The sequence below is a fragment of the Apis mellifera genome, linkage group LG9, assembly GCF_003254395.2.
Source record: "Apis mellifera strain DH4 linkage group LG9, Amel_HAv3.1, whole genome shotgun sequence".
Classification (NCBI taxonomy): Eukaryota; Metazoa; Arthropoda; class Insecta; order Hymenoptera; family Apidae; genus Apis; species Apis mellifera.
In genome coordinates this window covers 6,949,963-6,976,830 of record NC_037646.1, presented here as the reverse complement: position 1 = coordinate 6,976,830, position 26,868 = coordinate 6,949,963, and the positions used below count along the sequence as shown (strand labels likewise).

At 34.6% G+C, this 26,868-nt stretch overlaps 2 protein-coding genes across 4 annotated transcripts in view; one reads left to right on the top strand and one right to left on the bottom strand.

Moving 5' to 3' along the window:
• The window catches only part of LOC412763 (cardiomyopathy-associated protein 5), a 69,683-nt gene extending 43,647 nt beyond the window's left edge, over window positions 1-26,036 (bottom strand). For all 3 annotated transcript variants that reach the window (XM_006561660.3, XM_006561661.3, XM_006561662.3), the window contains exon 1: window positions 25,758-26,036. The gene's annotated coding sequence lies outside the window, so the exon portion shown is untranslated. The remainder of the gene's footprint in view (window positions 1-25,757) is intronic.
• Window positions 1-26,868, top strand: part of LOC100576902 — a 74,014-nt gene that overhangs the window by 10,250 nt on the left and 36,896 nt on the right. The window lies entirely within an intron of this gene.

Sequence of the window (26,868 nt, the reverse complement as noted above, 5' to 3'; positions counted from 1 at the left end):
CAGACACTGATCAGGGTATACGTTAACGATATAAATACATAGGAAAACTCAAATATATAGGATGTTGATACATTCAGTGAGACTGATGATGAATTCTAGAAATGAAAAATGCAAAGTATCATATAGAAGATAGAATTTGATCAAGTTTCAATTGACAATTTTTTATTATATCAATTTTTGCATTCGATTTCATTAAAAATTATAATTTTTGAGAAATATTCAGGTTTGGTAAGAAAAGAAAGAAATTTAAAATAGTTAAATGTTGCACGTTTTATATATATATTTGAGATATTTTACTCGAATATTATCGGCACATTGGATCGACGAGTGTGAAATTGTTCCAGTCGTGAAAGTCCAAATGCTCGGCCATGGTTACTCTATTGAGATGGAGAAGGGGTCGCCGAAACCTGTCCAAAGAGATTGTCCATTCGAAGTCATAAATGCCTTCGATTCCTGGTTCGACTGTTGCCGGATACTTTCTATGATTATATTTCTCTCCTAAAGAAATGAAAGTTTGAAATTGTTTGAATCGATTCCTTATCGATTCTAACAACTCCAAAGCTTCCATTGCGAAACTTACGTTTAATTACAGCTACGTGATATTTATTCGAAATAAATATGACGACTATAGAAATGTTTAATATTTATCAACGTGTATACGTGTGAATAATAATAATAATAATAATATGTAAAGGATACTTTTTTTTTTCTTAAATTTTTTTTTTCTTAACTCTTCTGAATAAATCGAAACGACGTTATATGAATAACTTATGAATAATAATAAACACATAGAAATCGCGTGTTTGTGAGGAAGAATAATTATCATTCGTTTCAAACGTCATACATTACAACGTCAAGCATTATTTTTTCGCTTCTTTTTTTTTTCCTTCCTAGAAGATTTACAAGGAAAAACGTGTACAAAAACGTTTATCCAACATTATATCAAATAGCTGAAGTTTAAAAATTTCAACTTGAAATTCAATTTCAAACAAAATCATTCTCAATCATGTATAAATTTTAATTCCTAAAAGCTTCGAAATTGAGAAACAACTTCAAATCTTCAAATCCAAAACACAGCACGATCAAATTTTTGTCGATCAAATTTGAATGCAAAAATAATAAAATATTCCGATTGAATTTTCTTTCTTCAACCCGCGTTCGAACAGGATCCTTTTCTTTTTTCTGGATAATCGTTTGGACTCGCGATGAAACTTGAGCAATGGCCAGTTATGTGCATTCTGCATTCTGCCTTTCGACGACAGTTACGCTTCGACCGACTGACAGACGTGGAATTTAATTTAACAGCCGTAAACGGCCGCGAAAGACACCGACAACTCGAAATGAAAGTGCATTCGAGCTCTGAGAGAGAGAGACACATAGAGACGGAGAGGGAAAGAGAGAGAGAGAGAGAGAGGAAAAGATAGAACGACCTTGCTGCTACGAGTAGATGGGCGAGGCTCTTGACGATAGTTTTCGATTTCATTCTGAATGGAGGCCGACTGTCGTCTACACGGTTTAATTAAACAGAGATTTTGCACAATTCTTGGGAGGAAAATTTAACAATAGGAATTGGTCGGTTTCCAAGATGGAGCGAAATTGGCGAACAATTCATGGGGGTGAAGTTTCTCGACAAAGAGGAAATTTTTGTTAGGAAGGAGACTTTGAGATTGGAAAAGATTTTTGAAAAATCTTGGGATAAGGGAAGGTTGGTCTCTCTAAAGGTTGAACGAATGCACAATGGTCGACGAATATTGGCGTGAAAAGTTTCCAGAAAAATTTCCAGAATTTAAAATGATTTTGAGGAATGAACGATGGTTGAAAAATTTCTGGGAAATTTGTTGTAGGAAGAAAGTTAGGAAGAGGTAATTATGATATTCATTATGTTAATTTTTCTATAATATTTCTTGTCATTTGAACGCAGTAAAGAATTTCAGAAATGAGTAAGAAATTTTCTTATCTATATTATAATGCATTCTTTTTATCGACCCTCCATTCACAATTGGAAATCCAAACTATTCTCTTTGAGAATTTATACAGTGAAAGCTTCATTCACAGATTTTCTTATTTAAAATTCGTAGAAGGTTTAGTCTATAATTGTATTGATTATGCACAATTTTTGTTTGAATGATAAAAGTGTATTAATGATAAATATAATAAGAAAAATTTTTGATTATAATTTTTAAACGACTTTAAATTCCTATTGATGATTATAATCCCTCGAATTCGAGTAATCAGTATAATTAAACGTAACCTTCCCATTCAATTACACTTCATTAAAACTCTGCTGGCTCGTTAAGCCCTCTTGAAACAAGTCTGCAGTTTAAAAATCGTTACTTTCTCATAGGCAGATTCAATCCAAATTTTCAAATTATATTCAATAAATTTTCAAATTTTATTCCGTATACTTTCAAATACCGTAAAATATTCGCGAACAAAAATATTAATATCTTTAAAAAAAGAATATCTGAGAACTGTTCACGAACATCTTTCTTATTATCCATTGAAGTAACAATGATTCAGGGTTATAACTGTTAATTCTAACGTTTCTCGCACCTGTTCCTTCCAAACCATAATTCAATTGTATCAAGAAATATATTTTAATTGCGACAAGAATTCCCTCATAATTCACGCGTCGATTATTTAATTCTCTCGGAAAACGAATGAAACGAATTTTATCCTGTTTAAGCTTTAATCGTTTAAAAAAGAAAAAACTATCATCCGCAAAGAAACTTTCTCACAATTACACTAACCAACATAACGAAATTCCTATTTGACGTCTAAAATATTCTTTTTCATATATTTTTCATATATAGATCCCTGAATTATCAAAAAATTTGCGTCACAATTCTACAAATAACACCAATGCATTATACTCAACAGACTTTATGCGATATTCAGATACTTGATTAGAAAAAAAGAAAAATTCAACCGTGGAAAATGAAGGTAAAATGATGTCGAAAATATTCTGATTTTTCATATACAGATCCTTGGATTATCAAAAAATTTGCATCACACAAATAACACTAAAGATGCATTTACTCGCATTATATTCAACAACCTTTATATTCAGATACTTGATTAGAAAAAAAAAATTCAACCGTGGAAAATGAAGATAAAATGACGTCGAAAATATTCTGATTTTTCATATACAGATCCCTGGATTATCAAAAAATTTGCATCACACAAATAACACCAACGATGCATTTACTCGTATTATACTCAACAGCCTTTATATAATATTCAGATACTTAATTATTAAAAAAAAAAAAATTTAACCGTGGAAAATGAAGGTAAAATGACGTCGAAAATATTCTGATTTTTCATATACAGATCCTTGGATTATCAAAAAATTTGCATCACACAAATAACACCAACGATGCATTTACTTGCATTATATTCAACAGCGATATTTAGATATTAGATTAGAAAAAAAGAAAAATTCAACTGTGGAAAATGAAGGTAAAATGACGTCGAAAATATTCTGATTTTTCATATACAAATGAATTATCAAAAAATTTGCGTCACAACTCTACGTCACACAAATAACACCAACGATGCATTTACTCGCATTATACTCAACAACCTTTATATTCAGATACTTGATTAGAAAAAAAGAGAAATTCAACCGTGGAAAATGAAGGTAAAATACCACTTTAAAACAAAACGTGTAATTTTCAATCCTACGACAAAGACTGGGGATCATTAATAAACCGCAATTGATAATGCAATTCGACGAAGAAGATAAGGGGAGAAAAAAAGGAGAAACGAGCAGGAACACGATCCTTCTTACCCTTTATTCCCCTCTAGCATCGAGCTCAAATCCATGGATCCATGGATGCATCGAGATCAACGATATTAAGTGATCAACGTTCCTCGAGGCGCAATCGGACGACGAGTAATTTACATGAGGGAATCTTTTTGCCATGGAATGTATCACGCCGGGTTGGAAACACCCATGCCAGCCTTGAAGATTGCCATTTCACGGTCGAGGTAACAGGAGACAAACGGTCGATTCCTAATCGAGGAATTTACCTTTCTTGCGGTCGGTTGAGCCGGGGATGATTGAACGCGGGCACCGTTCTTCGTCCACGCTTCTTTTTCTTCTGTTCCCGAAGGAAACCGTTTCCGTGTTCTTCTCCTCCTCGACGTGTCAACATTCTCTGTGGAGGATAACTCTGTGGAGGACAGGCGCGAGATTTGCATGGAAAAATATCGCGTGGAAATGCCATCGAAAGGTCGTGCATTAGCGAGTCGATGAAGGATAAATTTATTTTATGTGGAAGATCGGCTTACTTTTCTTTTTATCAGGGAGAAACTCTTTTGAGAAAAGCTTTTGAATGATTGTGAATCGTTTGATCGAATTATTATTTGATAAAAAAAAAGAAAAGAAATGTTTCGCATTTTATTTAAGAAAAATATTATAAAAATAATAAAATACAGAGTAACAAGCAACTTACTGTAAAATTTTATGTGAAAATGAACGGGTGTGAATGGGGCTTGACGTACAGTTAGATTCTATTTATAGCTCCTTCCTTAACCATAAGCTTCGATAGAAGCGAAATATTTATCAAGGATGGAAATTAAAAATCGTTTAAGCGACGTAAAGTTTCCTTGTTATGCGATAAATATAAATACACAAGCTCGAACGTAACAAAATTATCGATTAATTCTTCTTAACTTAAGAATTGTTTAACAAGTTAAAGAAAAATTCGAAAGAAATCTTTTCGCAAGAATTTTAATTATTCGCGAATTTTTCAAAAAACCGATGTATTTTTCTAATTTCCAATTCTTATTCTCTCAAATTAACACACACATATATATATACCGGTATTACCATGCCAATATCCATGATTAACAAGTTCAATAGCACCATTCTTCTCCTCTCCGCTCCTCTCCTTCCGTTCCGCGGCAAAGCAGTTCCGCTTCGTCAGAAACGGCCGGCTTAATAATTTACCGCTAAACTTGTCGACGATGTAAGTTCGTTGACGTACAAGAGGCGGCTCGTTATTCATCATTCCATCTCGTCTCAATCCGTCCAACCGAATGGACCGGCCCGCCTGTCATTTTTAATTAATTCCCAAGTTTTTTCCCAAGCTTCGCGGATTAATTTAAAAATAAATAATTTAAAAATAATTTTAAAAAAATAAATTAATTCATTCACTGTTGCGCAACGCACATCCCAATTATTCGTCGGGAAAATTAACATGCAACGAATCTCTGGACGTCGAGGATACTTGATTCTTCGAAAAGAATATAGGAGCAGCGATGGGAAAAGAATGGTAATTGTTTGTGCGGTCTACTTTCAGTGACCTTGAGCAGTCAAGGTCGTTGTTCTGTGTAATTTTTTCTCTTTTTGTATATAGAATCATGGTTCTATGGTTTTATGGTTTTCAAGGATATATTTCTTCTTCAACGTCTTATTTAGTCAATAATAGAGAGCCATAATTTTGAGGTATTAACATTCTTTCCAAGCAGGTATACATATTAATACTTGAATATATTAGTTTCTATTAATTAACAAAGAATTATAGTTAAAAAAGTCTTGAAATGTTCAAGCATTCTCCAAATAGATAAATATATAAATTTGGTTTTATGCTTCAAAAGATTAAGTTAAAAGATTAGCTATTGAATTAATAAACTTGTTAATTAATATAATAAAAATTCCAACGTGACCAATTTTAACCAAACGAAAATTCCCTGCTAAACAAAAGCAAAAAAACACTTGGCTTGAACTCGAACGACGTTGGAGCAAAATTCTGTTAGAAATTAAAACGTCGTCACCTCACAAGAAACGCGCGACACCCTTCTCGTTGGCGGACAAGGAGCGCACATGGCGACGAAATATACCTGCTGCGGCAATTCCAGAAATAACCTTGAATGAATTTCGAAGATCGTCTGACGTAGTATCAGGTATGGAGCTGGTTAAATCCCTGACCTTTCTCTCTCTCTCTCTGGTAGAGAAAAAAAGTTGGTCATCGATAGAGCGATATTTCAAGAAAGGACTTTGACCATTTCGATCGTGATTTGGAACGTCGGCCATGTTATTCGCTCTTTGAGACGAACGTTCCCTTCGCAGTTGCGGATGGATACCGTTACTTCGACAATAAATTCGATAAACTCCTTTGAGGATCGTGGAAGGAAAACAGGTACGAAATGTGGAAAGTTATTTTCGATAATTTATCGAAGGAAAAATTTAAAAAATCACGGTGTTGCAACAGTTCTCTCTGCTATTCGTTAGATGCGATAAGATGGAAATTAGAGAGTTTCGAGAAAGAAGTTATTAGGAGGATTTTCGTTATCTTTCACGAAGAATTCTTTGTCGACAATTTTATTGGTTTTTCTTTTATTTGAGGAGAATTGAAAATCGAGGAGAAACGGCTATATGGATACAACTATACGGTTGTCTTTTATTATAATTTTATACAAAATGTGTCTAATATTTCCAAACTAGATTTATAATAGAATTGTCGTTTTTTTAAATATATGTTTATAGAGATGGAGTGTGTATTCTGGCGTGGAAAATTTCTACACATTTTGTAACTAATAAGAAGAAAGATTTCATTAAACGTAGTGAAATTTACAGCCGGCCATTTGTCTTAATGATCGGGATTATTATGCGGTTATTATTTCTCTTCTAGACGATAATATTTTCTATAATTCAACGGATATTTCTATTTTCTAGCCATTCCATTTGATTCGTAACAGTTTGATGCTCGTCACATTTTTTTTTCCTCGAGCAGATCGCAACAACCGTGACTGTTAAACGGCTTTTTCTTGAATCGACTGTTCATTACGGGCCAGGATAGAAAAATATTTTCGTCGAGGAAGGCGAAAGCGGCCTTGAAACCAGCAATATGTTACGCCTTCATTCACACGTAGAAACCTATTTTTATTTAATCATGAAACTAATATTTCGAAGATGGAAAATTATCGGAAATTTTTTTATTTTGATAAAGAAATATTAAAAGTTTAACGTGATTACGATTTCTATTGTATTTTATATATAATTATTTATTGTTACGCTTGCAATCATCTTTGATATAAAATTTTACTGTTAACAATATTACAATTATAAAAATATTTACATTTCTTTTCTCGATATTTACGTCAATATTTTCAACGATATGACGTTTCGTTTCCAATAACATTGAAAAAAAAAATATATATCCAAACGATATAAAATAGAAAGTTCGTTCGATAAATTATTATATTGCGCAACGAAGTTAACTCGTAAATAAAAGAAAAAAAAAATGAAAACACGCGAGGAACAATTGCCGGTTTCAATATTCATGATTTATCTCGATTACAAGGGGAAACGACCATAAACCCGGTGAATCGAGCATGGTTTTTCCATAGAATTTCAACTATCGGGAATAATAGACGAGTCTTCCCGCGTATCTCGATGTAATTCCTTGATTTATTCTCCATATTCGTGTTTTAAGCGTGATACATTCAAATGTGTACGTATTTTTCTTCCTGGTATTGAACAGGTACCATTAATTGGCAATCAATTAATTAATCGTCCTTCAATTTTGATTAAAATTAATTCGTATTCGTTGGAATTCAATTTGGAATTCCAATGATTAATTACTTCCAATAATTTAACCAAGTTAATGGAAGTTAAAAAATAAATTTACAAAGTTACAAAGTGATGGTATTTTTATCATGAAATTTATCGAATTAATTTTCTCTTTTTTTTTAATTGATTGAAATTCATCAGTTGAGATTTATAATTGGGGAGGATAATGGAGGAAAATTGCGGTTAATTTCCAACGAATACGATGAAACATTCCATAAGGATTGTTCCATATGGTGTGCATAGGGATTTGCATGCTCGACCCACGACTGGATTCCATATGTCCATACTGGATTCATGGCTGATTCACGTGGAAATAATTTGTCTTTTTATCGAGCATTCATATCTCAGATCCAGCTTCGCTCTTTTCCTCTCTCTCTCTCTCTTTCTCCCTCCACGCATGAATTTATCATTATAACTGCACGTTCAGATTGTTGGCACAGTTCCAATGTTCCAGCGCACCGATTTACAACAATCAACATTTCTCGGATTATAACTGTAATATTAATTCTTGCGATCTGAGAGATAGATCCTTAAGATTCATAAAATATCGTAGGAATTTTAATTATCGTTCGAATTTTCCATTTTTAAATTTTTCTCGCAATATAAATTATTATTTTTTTATTTTCTCGAACAAACATCGCGTTACATTTTTCCTCTTTTTATTGCTGTAATTCTATTTTTAGCCTCTTTACGATTTATTGCTATAGGAAACCCCTATTTCGGTATATCTTTTATTACAAGGACCCCTTTCTTTCTCCACCAAGAGGAAGGGTCGAATAATGACGGAGAAGTTGTTTGCCGATATTTTTTTCTTCCCTTTTTAAACCTCCAAGAGCACACGTGTTCATTTTTCTTCAACTCTCCTATTTTTTTCAAACTCATATTAATAAATTCTAAATTCCAAGTTCTGTATTAACTTCTACCATATTGCAACGTATAATTTACATTAAAATTAAAAAAAAAAAAGAGAGAAGAAAATAAATAAATAAATATGAAATCGCAAAACCATCGAACCGCGTCAAATCAACTTCAAACTTTTTCTTCCACTAATTATTTTTCATCGTTCCTCCGACCTCGATCATCATTTGTTCATCGATAATTCTCAATCTTTAATAATCTCCTTCTTTACCCCAATTTCCAAATCTGTTCTTCGATACAGTTAACTTCGAAATTCACACACCATGTATCTCCTAACCTAACCTAACCTAACCTAAAATATTCACCGGGATCCGGTCTCGAAACGAGACAATGACTCCCACGGCCATTATGGTTCCACGCTCGTGTAATACCCGGCGCATCTAATTAATCCCTCTCTTGCAATCGAACACCGTTTTCCGCGTCCTTTTACCGTAATATAAAAATACCAGATCTGCATACATTCACGCGGATGGAGCCGCGAGAGTTTAGAAACCGTTCTTTCTGCGCTTTCGGTTTCCGCCTCGAGCGGTTTCGCAATTTTCAAGGCCGTCCGCACACAGAGACACGCGTGTACATAGAGGCAACTCGTCGTAGGCGGCGCGCATATCCACTCAAATCAGGGGAACAGGGTGTCCCTGCATTTGGAATTCGATTCGAGTTGCAATTGAATCCAAGCCTCATACGAATTTCTGCAGGAAAGAATAGAATAAATTCTTCGATTTTTATTAAATATTTTATATTCGAGAATTTCTGGAACGATTATTCGAGATTATAATGGAGATATTAATAGGGATTGTTGTTGAGATGTTATTCATAGAATAGAGTTGAAGAAATTGTGAGTTGAGAGTTAAATTTATTCGATGTAAAATGAATAAAGGAGTGGTGGGTAGAATAGAAAAGGAAAGATGTTACAAAGAAATGTAAGGATCGATTTGATCTCAGAAATAGTTGGTTCCAAAATATAGCCATTTTAGATTTAGTATAACTCTGATAGAGGGATTGATTTTTCGTTTTCTGTTGATTTTATTCGATTTATCGATTCGAGGAACTGTTCTAATCCATTGATACACTCGACAAAATCAGCAAACTGGTTCAACCAATTCGTGTTCAGCATGGAAGGCATTGCGAAACGACGAAGAGATTGTGAAACAGAGAGTTCGAAGCTATGAAATTGCCATGGATTAATATGATGCATTGCCAGAGTTCGGAGAAGATTAGATCAGAATTTATCACTTTAATTCGGGGATCGAATTAGAAATTAGAAATTTCTGAATTTTGCAATATTATTATTTTATTTTCGTTTTACTTATTTAATTAATATAGATAAATGTAAATGTAAAACAGATGCGAAGCGTGAACGTTAAAATGTTAAATAATTTAGCAAAAATAAAAAAAAAAAAGAAGTAAGAAGCACGAAGGAATATCTACAAATTTAACAAGAATGAATATTATTCTTATCTAACATCTCTAACTGGAATTTATAATTGTAAATTTTTGTTTCTTCGAATTTCGTAATTGAAATATTGAATTTTTTTTTCTTTTTATGTATACACGTGACCTTTTTAAGTTTATTTATTACAAAGTGTTTATCGAATGCATAATCGAATTTTCCGAAAAATTGCAAAATTCTATGACGACAGGGATATGTTTGTTTCGCAAATAAAATTTAAATGGAATCTTTTTCTGCAGGGAAATTATATATCTGAAATATTTGACACAATGAAATTTTGAATTAAAATTTGTTGAATTAAAAAAATTCTATTTCCTCGAATGTTTATCGTATGAATTCATTTTCGTATCAATATTATGGCAAAAAAATTTCCTTGTATTTTTTTATTTTGTAAAAGAAGAAATATATTTTTTATTTAACATTTGATTTAGGCATCTAATCTTCGATTCGAATGTTTCTAACTAATTTCCTCGGAATCGATGTTATATGGATCAAGTTTGTAAAGTTTAGAATTAATTGATTTATAATTTTGATAAATGAGATGAAATATTATCTATTTATTGTTTTCTTTTTGATTGGTAAAAGTAATTTAATTCGTTGAAATATGTATATATGTACATATATCAATTTATAGTCATCATTTCAAACTTTTTTTTTTTCAAAAAATATCTAACAGGATGTTGCATAATAATTTACAACCAATAACATAAGCGATTTGACAATTTATAAATTATAACTCATAAAATTCTCTATTTTATGATAGCTAAATGACGTGTAAATGATAAAAATTTACATTATTACTATTATTAAATTAATTCACCGTGTATAAAATTTTGCTATAATGTTTTTAATTTTGATGCGCATACCTATGTCAAACTTTCTGTCTTACTAATCACTTACTACCTGTAAAATTTCATTATAATAATATTAATTTAACTTTAAGAAAGAATTAAATTCCTCGGACATTTTTTTACCTTCTTCTATCTTTTTCTAAAATTAATAATAAAATAACTTCCAATTTATTTATTTGTCACCACCCATAAAATCTCTAACTACAAATAATATAACAATCCTTTTCCTAACAAAACAGATACAAACCTTCTACTTTTTTTTAAAACTCAATAATCGAATCACTTTCCAACAAAATTTATAAAATCGATACACGTTTCATCATCATTAAAAATTCCCTAACCCTGAAAATCTGAATAATACAATAATTCATTGAAAACATTCTCGATCTCTCCAAGCAAATCTACGATCCCAAACCATTTCCATCATCCCCAAAAAAATTCGTTTCACGAAAACCATCGTCCACGGTGGTCCACAATTTTTTCCCCCCCTTCAGAGCATCATCTCTGCCTAGTCAAGTCCATTGTCCGATCCAGGGGGCGGGTGAAGGGGGGAGAGCCAGATAGGACTGTCGGTCGTCTGGACCGGATTCCCTGTCCATTGGAACGAAACTGTAACGCCAGCTCGGTTGTTCGTTCGGTCGCATGCCGATCGTACGATTGGCGGCGTGTGCAAGTGAAAGTGTCGCCGTTCTCCTCTCCTCTCCTCCTGCCCGCCTAGAGAAATCCGTGCGCCCTGTGCGTGGCCATACCGGGCCAGTGCCTATGATGTATACCCGTGTCAACGCTTCTTGTGTATTTTCCTGTTCCCCGAGCTCTCGCGTTCCGGCCGGGTATCGCGTGTCCATACGCAACGGTGAGAAAAGCGGATCCCCCCGCCCCACTGGCGAAACGCTAGTGGCTTGATCCTCTTCTGCGAACGCACGGGTTCGACGCACCTTTGGCCCCCCTTCTCTTCTGCAGAGAGAAGGAACAAGGGATCGTGAATCGATCACGATCGTTTTTACATGTTTGCGTCGATTCTTCCATCAGGATTGGTTTTCTAGGAATATTTAGGGAAATTTAACGGGGATTATATAGTTTTTGGGTTCGAGTATGATTGGAAATTTTATATTAGGATATGTTTAAAGTATTGGTCCCTTTCTTTTCTGTAGAGAGAAGGAAGAAGGGATCGTGAATCGATCACGATCGTTTTTACATGTTTGCGTCGATTCTTCCATCAGGATTGAAATGGTTTCCTAGGAATATTTAGGGAAATTTAACGAAGATTGTATAGTTTTTGGGTTCGAATACGATTGGAAATTTTATAATAGGATATGTTTAAGATATTGGCCTCCCTTCTCTTTTGCAGAGAGAAGAAGAACAAGGGATCGTGAATCGATCACGATCGTTTTTACATGTTTGTCGATTCTTCCATCAGGATTGGTTTCCTAGGAATATTTAGGGAAATTTTACGGGGACTGTATGGTTTTTGGGTTCGAGTGCGAAATTTTATAATAGGATATGTTTAAGATATTGGCCTCCCTTCTCTTTTGCAGAGAGAAAGAACAAGGGATCGTGAATCGATCACGATCGTTTTTACATGTTTGCGTCGATTCTTCCATCAGGATTGGAATGGTTTCCTAGGAATATTTAGGAAAATTTAACGGGGATTGGATTCGAGTATGATTGGAAATTTTATATTAGATTATGTTTAAAGTATTGGCCCCCCTTCTTTTCTGCAGAGAGAAGGAAGAAGGGATCGTGAATCGATCACGATCGTTTTTACATGTTTACGTCCATTCTTCCATCAGGATTGGAATTGATTTCTTAGGAATATTTAGGGAAATTTAACGAAGATTGTATAGATATTTTTGGATTCGAGTACGAAATTGGAAATTTTATATTAGGATATGTTTAGAGTATTGGCCCTTCTGCAGAGAAAAAGAAGAAGGGATCGTGAATCGATCACGATCGTTTTTACATGTTTGCGTCGATTCTTCCATCAGGATTGAAATTGGTTTCCTAGGAATATTTAGGGAAATTTAACGGGAACTGTACCGTTTTTGAGTTCAAATGCGATTGGAAATTTTATATTAGGATATTTTTTAGGATATGTATTGGTTTCTTTTCTCTTCTGCAGAAAGAAGGAAGAAGGGATCGTGAACCGATGACGATCGTTTTTACATGTTTGCGTCCATTTTTCCATCAGGATTGGAATGGTTTCCTAGGAATATTTAGGAAAATTTAACAAGGATTATATTCGAGTACAATTGGAAATTTTATATTAGGATATGTTTAGAATATTGGCCTCCCTTCTTTTCTGCAGAGAGAAGGAACAAAGGATCGTGAATCGACGAATGACGATCGTTTTTACATATTTGCGTCGATTCTTCCATAAGAATTGGAATTGGTTTCCTAGGAATATTTAGGGAAATTTAACGGGAATTGGGTACGAATGCGATTGGAAATTTTATATTAGGATTTGTTTAGGGTATTGTACTTAAGGTTTTAAAAATTGAAATTGTGATGATTTGGAGGATTTTTGAATTGGGATTGTGAATTGGATGATTTGGTTTAAGAGGATTAAAGAAATTTTTGAAAAACGTGGGCATTGTGTTTATGGTTTTTGAATATTGAGATTTTGGAGGATTTTTTGGTTCGATTGTCAATGGGATCATTTAGTTTATTATTTGAAAGTTTAAGAGGATTTAGGTAACGTGGTTATGGTTTTAAGTTTGAGGATTGAGATTTTGGTACAATTATCAACTGGATATTTAAAAAATGTGAGGATACTTTTATTTTTGGATTTGAATCATTAAATTTTTGATAATTTTTAATTGGTAATTGGCTTAAGCCTTGGATTAATGAAATTTGATTATGGTGATTAGGAAGAATAAATTGGAAAATTATTAAATTGACAATTTTGTTCCAGAAGTTTGAATAAATTATTAAATGAATATTCGAAGAAAGATAAAATTGTTTTTAAAAAATTCCAATAAGACGCACGCGAAATACGAAAGTGGGTTATACAATTCAAATAACTATATATATATACTTTGTTGAACTTCCGTTGTGACAACGAGTGACCTGTTACGAGTATGCGGGCAATTACAGTTACGTTGATTAAAAGAAAGAAAAAAATATTTCGAAAGTAGGAAGCCAACTGTCAAACAAATCCTTCGTGCGACAAGAAACAGCAAAAAAGAAAAAAAAGATATATAATTAATTAGAACGTATCGAAAACAGATTAAGAAAAACTTAACATCGACGCATGTAACAGTAATGATTCGACAGAAAAATTAGAAATTTTATTATTTTCTTCAAAATAAAAGAATAATTTTCTTCTCCCCCCCTTCACTCCTCGAAAAAACGAAATGATACGAACCTCCAGTAAAAAAAAAAAAAAAAAAAAGAAAAGAAAAAAAAAACTTAATAACGCATCACGTGTTAAGTAGAAGTAAAAAGTCTTGTTTTCTAACATCTGTTTATGCGATGGTTCATAAACTTCGTGTTAACCACCTTATTAAACGTAACTTCCTCGTAAACTTGTTCTAACAATAATGAATTGTATTACTCATTACCTATAGCGTTAATCCAATGAAAAGTGATTTATATGCGAAAATGGCGAGTCATCGAGTGTATACAATAAAACAACAAAAAAGTGCCAGGCCATTAAATTTTACGCCAATTATCTATAATAATAATAATCAATCGTTTCGTTTAACGATATCTATCGTAAAACTTGCCCATCCTCTTTTCTCTTTCGTTTCTTCTTTTCTCTCTCTCTCTCTCTCTCTCTCCCCCTCCTTCATCGATTCGAGATCAAACCATCGTCAATTCTGAACGATAACTCGGTCAGAATTTTTCCTATCCTTTGACAATTTGTTAATTTTCGAAACTCTTCTCGAGCGCATGGAGAAAATGTTGGACAATTTTCGCGCGCAAGAGGAAAAGCAGGAATTCGTGGCGCACTTTCGAGTCGACGTTGCAACTCGACGTTGCTCGATTGCCAAGAATTCGGAATGACTTATGCTCGGAGAAAGCTCGACTCCAACCTTTAAAGGAATCCCAACCGCATCGTCAAGGACGGTTCTTCCATCGATGCAACCGCGACAATTCAAGTGGAAAGGTTAATTCGATCGATTCGATCGGTTTTCTTCTCCTTTGTGGAGAAGATAGGAAATATTTCTTGCAATTGTCAAATCGTAATTCCAGGAAATGGAAAATTTTATGTTGCTTCGAATTATTATTTCGAACGCTAATAGTTTCGTTGTAAAAACTGTTAGTTTTAAAGTTCTACATTTTTCTGAGTATAGTTAAAATGAAAGAAAATAAAACATTTTAATATTGATGCAAATATTTAATATTAAGATTTAATATTGATGACAAAGATGCTATGTCCATGAGAAGAAATTTTATCCAATTCTATTAAAATTGTTCCATTGATTTAATAGAACGTATTCATAAATAAGAATACTGTAATGGTACAAGAAATTTTCAAGATATTATGGCGAAATCAGTACGAGCACAGAGACAAGAAATCGATGATTAAAGAGTCGGATATGATCACGAGGAAAGCTGCGCATCACTCGTTTCCATGACATCATCGAGGTCAATTTCCTCGATTGATATCGCATTCGAAACGATTCGTATAATCCGATTGAATATCGATCGAAATCAATCGACTGCATTCTCTCTCTCTCCATCAACTAAGAGACTAAGAGCTAAGATTAAAAGAGAGACAAGTGAGGAAAAATATCTATCCAATTGATATAATAAGATTTGTTATATTTTAATTAGCCAAGAGCAATTTGCAAGAGAATTTAGTGACCATTTCTCCCTCCCCCTTCCTCCCTCAAGAATTAAGATTCATTATTCAAGTTAAATGGATTTGTACAATTAAATTTAATAATTTCTGTTACTCGTGTCGTATAATTAAGAATTGTACACTTTTCTGCTATTTGTTGCCAGCTATAAATTGGCTTGGATGGAAATATCGCGTTATTCTCATGCTAATTATCGTGACGAGGAGATATATTGAGCCGTTACGCTTTGCTGTATATGAATATTCATATACGGCAAATGTTTATTTCGTCTTTCGTTTTCATTATAATAATGAAAATTTTCACCCATTACGATTCCGATATAACCAACTTTAAACTTGCATCGATACTTCTTAATTTCGCGTGAGGAAAGTTTTAATGAGAAAAATACAATGTCGTTTTTATTTTAAAAAAATTAATTTTGATAATCAATATTTTGAATTTATCAATTTATCTTTTGGAATAAAAATCTGGATGCGAAAAAACTGCACGTATTAAACTTATAATTATATTATATTAAATATATTAAATTATATTAAACTTTTTAATTTAAATATATTAAGTTATATTAAACTTACGATATATTCAAATTCATTTTTCTTAATATAATTAAAAGCGATTAATCCATCCTTGTAAACATCTAACCTATTAAAAATAGCACAAAATATAAAAAGAAATATCTATAATTATCAACTTCACTTCCTAACGTGCAAGGATCAAAAAATCATTATCATTAATTTTCCACTTTCACTCACTCAGCAGGCCAATAAGAAATTAGATTATCAAGTTAACGAGAAAGCCGATCGATCTTTCAAGTAAACTTCAGAAACGCATAAAAATTTCCAGTTATTATTCGAAGTATTAACAGTTTTTTCGCACTTCTCTCGTTTCCTCCGCACAATCTCCTCTAATCACAATCATCCTTTATTCCTGCGATAATCCAAAGATTCGCATTCAATGGCGACCATTATCCCAACCGGAAGCTATTAACAACGCCATTAACGTTTCGCATCTCGTTTCGCAGCGGTGCGAACACGATTTTTGATCAACTCTTTCTCTTTCCTCCTTCTTTTTCTTCCCTCTTTTAATCCTAACGGTAACGCCAAGGACGTTTCCTTCTGCTGCTTCTCCTCCCCTCTTCCCTTCTTTTCAACTTGATTACACGTTTACACGGAAACTGGAACGAACGCTCTGGAACTCGTGGTGGCGGCAACGGATTTGATGCAATCGTAAATCAACACGACCAACCTAACTGTCCAATGCAACTTTATTTCGTTCTAGTTATTCCAGGGCTCGTGCTTGCCTTTCACGAGCTTGTTCTTGCGGTTTACTTTTTGACTTTTCGTCGGTCGAGGAACAATGATTCGAGTTTACAAAGGAATTTTCGAATTGTGCTCTTATTCCAAATATTTTATTCTATCTCTATTTGATTTCAGCCTTCCAACTTTCTCGAATCTTCGACGATGAATTTATAATTTCATAACAAGTAGGATTTTTAAGTAGAAAATTGCAAGACGCAACCATTTTCACTTGTTGCAAAAGTTCGAGGAATTCGAAAGCCCATTCGACATATAAAATTTTGTAAATATTATTCTTGTGAAAGAACGGATGACGAAAATATCCCTAGTTTCGTCGAATGTTACAACGATCAGGTGGACGGATCCACGATTAATCCCTATGACTAGGGATTTCTAGGGGGGGAGAAGAAAGAAAAAGAAGAAAAAGAACCTGTTGCGCACCGTGGATGGGCAGAAGAAATCCACTCGTCGCATGATCACTCACTTAGCAGCTTTCATTTGAGTTTCTATCAACGCAGCTGGTGACTTTCGAGTACGGCTCGAATGTTTTTCATCGCGAGGCCGTCTATGGTAATGTCGTCTCGTTTCGTGCCAAATAAACGAGGAATCTTCCTCCTCGAGAATCTCTCTTTCTCTGTCGTTTATTTCACTCTATTTGACTTATTCTTCTTTTTCCTGTTATATTTCAATATCGATCGATCGTCAATCACATTTATCGACATTAAATCAATTAAGTGTGAATTTGGTTTATTTGAAAAATCCAAGAAGGAATTAATCGAAATAATCTGGTCGATGATTAGACAGATGTTCGTGTACGACAAGTATAATTAATCGGCAACTATAGATAAGACGAATGGTAGTTCAAAATGTAAATAATATATTGGTCGTTTAAACGACAACACTTAGGTGTCCGAGTATTCTTGGAATGCGTGTTCTCAATTCGAAATCGTCCCGATTTCCGCGGATTTCTTTCCAACTGCTCGTCACTGGGTCGTCACGATTATCTTACACGGAAAAGAAATAATGCGATTTGAAGTGGACTTCACTTCCACTCATCTCATAAATAGATATATAAATTTCACTTATTTTTCCTCCCCCCATGTATAATATTCAAATATTCCAAAATATTCAAAAAGAGTAAAAAGTTAATTAACAAAATCAACTTCAATTGCAAAGAAGTAACATTTGTAATCGCTTTTCTCCATTTATCCCCTCAATTATCAAGTATTCCAGATATTTTTCCAAAAAAGGAAGAACGAAAAATATCAAAGGACAAAAGAATTGCAAAAACAACATCATTTTTCTCCATTTTTCTCTTCACCGATTATCAGTTACTCCAAAAAAAAAAAAAAAAAAAAAAGCAAGGAATGATCGAAAAAGAATCGTCAAAGAATTGCAAACAAAGAAAAATAACATCGTCATTTTCTCTATTTCTCCCTTCGTTAATTATCAAGTATTCCAGATATTTTTCCAAAAAAGAAAGGACGAAAAATATCAAAAAATAAAAGAATTGCAAAGAAAACATCATTTTCTCTTCACCGATTATCAGCTATTCAAAAAAAAAAAAAAAAAAGAATGAAAAGCAAGGAATGATCGAAAAATATCGTCAAAGAATTACAAACAAAGAAAAATAACATCGTCATTTTCTCCATTTATCCCCTCAATTATCAAGTATTCCAGATATTTTTCCAAAAAAGGAAGGACGAAAAATATCGAAGAATAAAAGAATCGCAAAGAAAACATCATTTTCTCTTCACCGATTATCAGCTATTCCAAAAAAAAAAAAAAAGAATGAAAAGCAAGGAGAGATCGAAAAATATCGTCAAAGAATTGCAAACAAAGAAAAATAACATCGTCATTTTCTCTTCTTTCTCCCCTCAATTATCAAGTATTCCAGATATTTTTCCAAAAAAGGAAGGACGAAAAATATCGAAGAATAAAAGAATTGCAAAAACATCATTTTCACCGATTATCAGCTATTCCAAAAAAAAAAAAAAAAAAAAAGAATGAAAAGCAAGGAATGATCGAAAAATATCGTCAAAGAATTGCAAACAAAGAAAAATAACATCGTCATTTTCTCTATTTCTCCCTTCGTTAATTATCAAGTATTCCAGATATTTTTCCAAAAAAGAAAGGACGAAAAATATCAAAAAATAAAAGAATTGCAAAGAAAACATCATTTTCTCTTCACCGATTATTCCAAAAAAAAAAAAAAAGAATGAAAAGCAAGGAGGGATCGAAAAATATCGTCAAAGAATTGCAAACAAAGAAAAATAACATCGTCATTTTCTCTATTTCTCCCCTCGTTAATTATCCCCGGATGTCCTCCCCCCTCCAAAGTGCAAGAAAGTTAAGAATGACCCGAAAAAAATAGCGGCTCCCGACATACCAAGCGAGGAATCCTCAGACCGGACTCTCGAAGAAGTCCTGTTACCTTGGTACCGATATGTTAATTCAAAAGTAATAAGGTATTTAGCGAGGCCTCCTTCTCGATCCGGTCTGCGAAAAAGAATCGGGCGGCCAGACGAATTTTAAATGGTGAAAGTCTCTCTCTCTCTCTCTCTCTCTCTCTCTCTCTCTCTCTCTCTTCGTCCACTTCGCGTCGTTTCGAAATTATCTCGAGACAACTCGTTTTTAAAACTACTCTGTTCAACAGATTCCAAGATCCTTTTCGAATTCGCGTTCGTTTCGAATCGAGATGAGAAACACGAGAGAGAATGGGTGTTAAAGGGGCGATTAAACATTTATCTTGGTTTCGATTGCTGTCATTTTTGCGGGGAACGCGGAGGATGAGGAATGCGGATGAGGACGTGTACAGGAAACTGGAGAGATTATATACTTGTTTTGGTTGCAAGTGGGACGAGTGAAAAATGGCACAATGGCGCGTCGAATTCAATTGTAAGTGTTTTAAATGAATACATTTGCTGGATTTATTTGGAAGGATAATTTAATGTGTACCATAATTGTAAGTGTAACTGTAAAGTGATTTAATTTTGGAATATATTGAAATTGAGATTTTATTGACAATATTCTAATCAAGATCATTGTACTTAATTTTTCTAGATACATTTTCCACTGTTTGTGAGAAGGATGTAGAACAGGATGTAAAATCCTTTGCATTTTTCTTTCTGCTTTACAATATTTGAAAAGGTATTATTATTTATATTTCTAATTTATATTTTTAATTTATTTATATTTTAAAGGAAGATAATTCTGTTATTAATTGAAATAAACGTAAATAATAATTGAACTTCGAATAATTTCTCCGTCGATAAATAAATCATATCTCTTTCATAATGGATTAGATTTATTACAGAATGTTCAACACGTTTGGTTAGTCACGCTTTCCATTTTCGGATGTTAATAAGGGTGTCTTTTGTAATTGATCACACACAGTGTGCTCGTCGTCGTGTTTACGTAACCAGTGTTGCGTGTCGAACACGAACACGACTTCGATCGAAACGCAAGGATCAGAATTCGACGCGCGGCCTTTTGCAAACTTTTACATAATCGAACGACCCACAATCGCGAACGGTTCGTTATATCCGTTCAAATCGTCCACCAGTTCTTTGCACGAAAGTTTCTTCCTCGCCGCAGAAATGATTTTCCTCGTTAACCAAAATCGCCTTTTTGCCGAGTGACGAATGAGAAATGCTTTGATTGCTTCATTTGAGAGAATCGTGAAATAAATCGTCGTGAAAATATTTATTTTCGAAAAATTTAAACACGAGAGATTTCCTTATCTCCTTATAATATTATTACAATTTATCTTTTTCCTGATTTCTTCTGGAAGAATTAAAGATCTCCGCTTTTGGGAATTGTTGGATTTCTGTAAATTTGAGAATGGAAGTTTCTTCTAAATATATTTATGAAAAGCTAGAATCCTTTCTCTCTTTTGACACATTTTAATTCAATCTTCTCTAGAAAGTTTCTCGATCAATTATTATTATTACTTTGTATTATCTTTATGCAAATTTAGATTTATACGAACCGAGGAAACTTAAAATAGAAATTTCTTTCACCTCATTCAATATTGTAACAAATATTTTACGTGGAATATTTTACACGTATTCTCGCAAATGTATCCATGAACGTAATTAAAATATCTGCTGAATAAATTATTTGATTCTGATGCAACGATATCAGAGAAAATGGATGAAGAATGAGAGAAAACATATATCATGATTATTCAAAACACTTTCTCGTTTTTGAACATTTGTGACATGTTATGATACAATAAGGAGAAAATAATTGTGTTGTATACGTAATACAAATTAAATTCACGTGTCATTCAAGGAGTCGTCTTGTGAAACGAACAAGCTGCAATGGATTTCTAGGCCATGCCACAAAATATGGCGTCCCTTCCGAAACGACAAAGCCTGTAATACCATACCAGCAACGATACTATTATTATATTGTTGCAAGATTATTACCCTCGTTTGAAATTATCTTGGATCTTTGTCACAACAAATCTGTAAAAACATTCAACGTCTAGCATTTCATTGTCGTAGAAAAATTCATTTAGAATTATCAGATCGACGCCAATTAACTCTCAAATTCAAAGTCTTAAAATACATATTAACAAATTTTCTAGATATCCATTTGAAACATTTCGAAGAATTCTTTTGTGACTCAACCAGCAGAATGTTTGGCTTCCAAAATTAAAATTTCACTTTTCAATATTTCAAAACATAAAATTTTTCTTCAACTAACAAAACATTAATTCCAGCAAGATCCAAACATATCCTAGAATTAAAATTCAATCTTTCGACATCCCTCAGAACATTTTGAAAAAAAATTCTCTAGATATCCATTTGAAACGTTTCGAAGAATTCTTTTGTGACTCAACCAACAGAATGTTTGGCTTCCAAAATTAAAATTTCACTTTTCAATATTTCAAAACATAAAATTCTTCTTCAACTAACAAAACACCAACTCCAGCAAGATCCAAACATATCCTAGAATTAAAATTCAATCTTTCGACATCCCTCAGAACATTTTGAAAAAAAATTCTCTAGATATCCATTTGAAACATTTCGAAGAATTCTTTTGTGACTCAACCAACAGAATGTTTGGCTTCCAAAATTTCACTTTTCAATATTTCAAAACATAAAATTCTTCTTCAACTAACAAAACACCAATTTCAGCAAGATCCAAACATATCCTAGAATTAAAATTCAATCTTTCGACATCCCTCAGAACATTTTGAAAAAAAATTCTCTAGATATCCATTTGAAACGTTTCGAAGAATTCTTTTGTGACTCAACCAACAGAATGTTTGGCTTCCAAAATTAAAATTTCACTTTTCAATATTTCAAAACATAAAATTTTTCTTCAACTAACAAAACACCAACTCCAGCAAGATCCAAACATATCCTAGAATTAAAATTCAATCTTTCGACATCCCTTAGAACATTTTGAAAAAAAGAAAAGAATAATTCTTCTTAACTAACTCACTAACAAAATAATACCAAATAATACCAACAAAAACAATCCAAAAATCTCGAAAAAAATAAATCTCCAACAAAACAAATCTTTTCATCTTGAAAAATTTCAAGATCTCGATAGCTCGGTTCGTTTTCTCGCTCAAAAGAAGAAGAAGAAGAAGAAGAAAAAGAAGGAGCTCGTGTTACGGTCGTATATTCGATAAACAACGGAGCATAACCGCGCCATAAGTAATGCACACACGTAGCGGGCTATTTTCGACCCGGTGGCCGTTTCAAAATCGAACAGGCTGGCTGTGTACGGGGGTTGCTTAGTCGATGGCTCGTTGCACACGCAAGTGCAGCGTCGCAGGTGCAGCCTCGAGTGACGTCACAGTCCATTGTTCGCCTCGTGGCACACAGCATCATGGATCTTGGCCTCTCCGCGGTGCAACGACTTTCCTACGTCTCCTTTACGAGCCTCTTCTTACCCGCTTCATTCTCTCCTTTTTTCCCCTCCTCCTCCTCCTCCTCCTCTTCCTCCTCCTCCTCCTCGTCTCCTTTTTCCCCTCTTTCTTCTCTCTGCACTGTGTTTTCGCGCAGGAGAGGGACAAAGAGGGGAGACGCGTTGCGCGCACGCGATGTGAATTATTCGGGAGAGGAGAAATTTTTGGGAGGGAATTGCGTGGGATTTTGTATCGAGAACGAGGCTTGAACTTACGTTATACATTTGAGAAGAGATTTTTTTGAATACGAAGAATCGATCGAATATTTCTTTTTCTAATGTTTTTAATTTTGGTAAATTTGCAGGAAAGATAGAAAGCATCTATTATCGAATTTGTTTCGAAGGATAATAATAATAATCTCTCTCGACTAAGAAAATGAAGAATTTTTTAATAACATCATCTCAACGCCAATTCTCGAACGCCATTTCCAAGACTAATCAATGATTCGATGAATTAAGATTCTCTTTAACTCTAAACTTTCGTTGCACACTATTAAAAACGCATCGAGTTTAATTAACGATAATAACTGTCTGTAATTATAAATATTACAAAAAGAAAAAAAAAGAAGAAAAACTGCATCCAATCGAATAAACTATACGATGAAATTTAAGAAGATATTGACGAAAGAAGGTGACGAAAAGACCAAGACCAAAAGAAAATAAATAAGATAATTTCCATATTTATATTACTCGTGCTATTTCCCCTTCTCTCGTTCAAACGACAAAAGCCTTTGACACGTGCTCGCGCGCGCGCCGATTCACGAACCGCGGATCTTTTATTTACGCTTCGAAAACCCCCTCCCTTCTCTCCCCCCGTTTTCGATCCGTAACAAGAAGGATCTTTAAAAAAAATCCGCGAGCACGAAGCGGGGCCCACGAAGCCCCAAGCGCGCGTCCTCTGCAGCCGGTTCGACCGCATTTCATGGCTGCTCCACACACACACGCGCACGAACGCACACAAGCGTGCCGTGTGCGTACACACACTTTCGATCTCGTATGCAAAACACATGGAAGAGTGGATCTCCGCCTCGAGACGGAACTCTTCTTCGACGAAATTTCGTCAAGATCGATGGATGTAATTGTGTCTCCCTCTCTCCTCCTCGTCGTGGATCTTTGTTTCCTTTTTTCGAGAGAGAGAGAGGATACTTTAAAGTTGCTTCGAGAAATTTTTCGAGAGGATTAAGCAAGGAGAAAAAGAATTGCTTATTATTGTGAGAATTTTCTTCTCTGGTCGATTTATCTTACAATTGAGATACATATATATACTCGAAAGAAGTTTCGTGACATTTGTCGTATTCGTTCCAAAATTGAAAAGAAATAATAAAGTACATAGAAGAAAACGTAGAATTTTAATAAAAAGCGTACAAGTTTTTCGAATTTTCTAATAATTTTTAAATGGAAAGGGAGTAAATAATTTTTCTCGAATTTTTCTTCATCGAAATTGGAAAACAGGTTCAACGAATTAAAAAAAAAAAAAGAAAAGGGAAAAGGAAAAGAATCGTAAACTCGAATATACGTAATCGCTTTCTCTGGCGACGCGACAATATTTGAAGAGTCGACATACTCTGTTCGGTTTCGTTTCAACCGCACGAGAGATCCCAGGACACTTGGGAGGATACTTAAGATTCCACGATCTAACCGCAACGCGTTCGTTCGTTCGACGCATTAGCTAACCCGACTCCATCTGCTCAGAGGTGCACGTAGAGAGGAACACGTCCGTCCGTTCGTTCGTTCCTAACCTCCCCTTTCCTGGACACGCCTGGAATCACAATTTCAAACTCCCCAACCGATTCCTTCGCCTTTTGCGCGACTTTTCTTCTTAGCCATCGTCCCCCGTTCTTTTTTTCTTTTTTCATGATGATTCACACATGTTGATGATTCATGATTGGAAAGGCCAAGATGATCCAGTTGATCCATAATGGATCATCGAGAAGATTGGAGCGAAAGATGAAGAGGGGGGAAAAGAAATTATTTCTCTCTCTCTGTTTGGATGTTCAATCTCGGTTTCGGTTTTACAAGGGGGATGCGATTTTTCCTTTTTTTTAATAACAACGATTTGACGAGGAGAAGAAATTAAAAATTGGGAAATATATAAAGTCGGGGATATAAAGTTTCGCCGTGAAATTATCGCCACAGATAGAAAGTGGTTTATCAGAAAGAATTGAATTGGATACGGGATTTGTAAAAGTAATTATGGAAGTTGTATGGAAGATTTTATGATTTTAGTGGTAAGCAGTTATCGGTGCTCGAACGTCGCTTGTATTCCTTTCTTGTCAATCTTACTCAATCACGAAACAATAGAACGGTTAATGAGCACTTAAAGTTCGATGAATTCGAAAATTTTGTTTGCATTTCTGCATTCTACCGGGATCGTGTTTCAACCGGAATGGAAAATATATATATCAATCTCCTTCTGATTTTCTTGCTTATATATTAATTGAGCTGTTTCCATTGACATTTCGATCCTAATTAAATATTTTCTTCGACAAAAAAATTCTTTCTTTTTTTCTCGAAGACACGTTTATATATAAAACGTTATTCTTTCCACGAAATTAAAACACGTTTACGTAATATCGATCGAGCAAAGCGCGTTTAGAAACATCCGAATCACCGGTCACTGCTCCTTTGTTACAGCCTAGCTTATTTCCAGCGGGGGAGCTCGATAAAATTAATTCCTAGGCCTTAACTCGTTTCCGTAGGGTGCCTCCTCTCGCGAGCGTAACGGCTACACCTACTCACTTCTATCCGATCCAAACATCCTTACAATTACCATTACACACACACACATATATATACATATATATATATACATCCAAGAAACCCTTCTCCAAATATTTTTCCTCCATTCCTCTTCTACTTCAATTTTCCAACAATCACAATGTCCCCTCCCTGCTCAACGAAGAAAAACACCTCCAAAAATTCGAAACTCACCCTCACCGGCGTTCCTATATCCCCATGACACTTGCCACTACTTGATAAACACAACGATCTCTCCTCGATCCTTTTCGCTACAACAAGTTCCACCTGGGCTACGTATCTCGATATTACGTGTGTGTGTATATATATCACTCGCGCGGATTTCAAGGAGGAGAACGAAAAATAACGCGACGAGGCGAAAGAAACGCGGGAAAACGCGAACTGACCGGACGCTTACGAGACGAGCGCGACCCGAGGCCTTCCCTCGCGATGGAAACAGGCTTTGGGCCCCTGAACTGGCCGCTCCGCTCGGCCGCAGGACCCACGCGGCCGTGCGCATGCGCCGACCGGCCCCCACTACGGGTCCAACGGCGAGCGGTGGTGGGGGGGGCGGCCGAGAGGCAACCCTCTTACCTGGACCTGCTCGTTTTCACGCCGCCTCGCGTGTACGCTCCCCATCTCCTTCACCTGCGGATTTTCCTGCTCAGGTGGCAGCACCTGACACTCGGATTCGCCCCGTGTTTTTATCTCGCAGTGGCGTAAGAAGGGATTTTTTTTCTTTTCTTTTCTTTTCTTTTCTTTTTTTTTTATTTTATTTTTTAACGCTCAGATCGGTCTCGGCACCGGATTTCACGAGTCGAGGTGGGAACAGACGAGGTATTCGAAACAGTTCGTTCCAGTCGTTTGTTCGAGCTTGCGGGACGGTTGACAGATTTACGAGGATGATGTATTTTGGGTTTTGCTTATTTCGAGATTGAAATTGTGTTCATGAGTTTATTTTTGATCTTTAATCGAGAGTACAGTAGACTCTTTACGAGTATATTGTTTTGGTCTGATTTTATTCAATAGTGTTTGTGAATATCGTTTATTTTTTAATTAATTCCACGTAAAAAGAATATAATTGATTTTAATATACGTTATGTGTATTATTATAAAGTTGACGATGGAAGAAATATTCTTATTCCATAATAGATCACCTCGACGTGTAAATTTCGAAATGTGTTTTGCAACTAATGCCTAATCTCCCGAGCAGTCACGATTATTGGAACGGAGACGCATCGGATTGGAAGGCAAACCCTTCCTCCAAAGTGAACCTGTTCCTTTTCATTCTAAATACTATTCACCT